This window comes from Cebus imitator, unplaced genomic scaffold (genome assembly GCF_001604975.1).
Source record: "Cebus imitator isolate Cc_AM_T3 unplaced genomic scaffold, Cebus_imitator-1.0 Scaffold51, whole genome shotgun sequence".
NCBI lineage: Eukaryota > Metazoa > Chordata > Mammalia > Primates > Cebidae > Cebus > Cebus imitator.
Genome location: NW_016107366.1, coordinates 368,347 through 369,526, shown reverse-complemented (window position 1 = coordinate 369,526; position 1,180 = coordinate 368,347). Strand labels below are relative to the sequence as shown.

Below are 1,180 nucleotides of genomic sequence, written 5' to 3'. Positions count from 1 at the left end.
TCATTTGAATAGTGTCTGTTCATATCCTTCTCCCACTTTTGGATGGGTTTGTTTGTTTTTTTCTTGTTAATCTGTTTTAGTTCTTTGTAGATTCTGGATATTAGCCCTTTGTCAGATGGGTAGATTGCAAAAATTTTTTCCCATTCTGTTGTTTGCCAGTTCACTCTAGTGATGGTTTATTTTGCTGTACAGAAGCTCTGAAGTCTAATTAGATCCTGTTTGTCTATTTTGGCTTTTGTTGCCAATGCTTCTGGTGTTTTAGTCATGAAGTGCTTACCCATGCCTATGTCCTGAATGGTTTTGCCTAGGTTTTCTTCTAGTGTTTTTATGGTGTTAGGTCTTATGTTTAAGTCTTTAATCCATCTGGAGTTAATTTTAGTGTAAGGTGTCAGGAAGGGGTCCAGTTTCTGCTTTCTGCACATGGCTAGCCAGTTTTCCCAACACCATTTATTAAACAGGGAGTCATTTCCCCATTACTTGTTTTTGTCAGGTCAGCCAAAGATCAGATGGTTGTAGATGTGTGGCATTGCCTTCAAGGCCTCTGTTCTGTTCCATTGGTCTATATCTCTGTTTTGGTACCAGTATCATGCTGTTTTGATTACTGTAGCTTTGTAGTATAGTTTGAAATCAGGTAGTGTGATGCCTCCGGCTTTGTTCTTTTTGCTTAGGATTGTCTTGGCTATGTGGGCTCTTTTTTGGTTCCATATGAAGTTTAAGGTGGTTAAAAATATGGAACACTTCACGAATTTGCATGTTGTTCTTGCGCAGGGGCCATGCTAATCTTCTCTGTATCATTCCAATTTTAGAATATGTGCTGCCAGAGCGAGCACTCAGAATGCTTTTTGTTGATTCTTTCCCATCTTCATGAGTTTATCTACCTTCAATTTTGAGGCTGCTGACCTTTAGATGGGGTTTTTGTGTGGACTTTTTTGTTTATGTTGTTGTTGTTGCTTTCCATTTGTTTGTTTTTATTTTAACAGTAAGGCCCTTCTTCTGTAGGGCTGCTGTGGTTTGCTTGGGGTCTCCTCCAAACCCTATTCACTTAAGTCTCTCCTGCCCCTAGAGGTGTCACCAGCGGAGGCTGCAGAACAGCAAAGATGGCTGCCTGTTCCTTCCTCCGGGAGCTCTATATCAGAGGGGCACTGACCGGATGTCAGCAGGAATGCTCCTGTATAAGGTA

At 41.0% G+C, this 1,180-nt stretch overlaps 1 non-coding gene across 1 annotated transcript; it reads right to left on the bottom strand.

The window, feature by feature from the left end:
* Positions 1–723: 723 nt before the first annotated feature.
* LOC119471136 lies at positions 724–830 on the bottom strand. Its single transcript, XR_005200134.1, has one exon. It is a non-coding gene; the product is annotated as a U6 spliceosomal RNA (small nuclear RNA).
* Between the last annotated feature and the right edge of the window lie 350 nt (positions 831–1,180).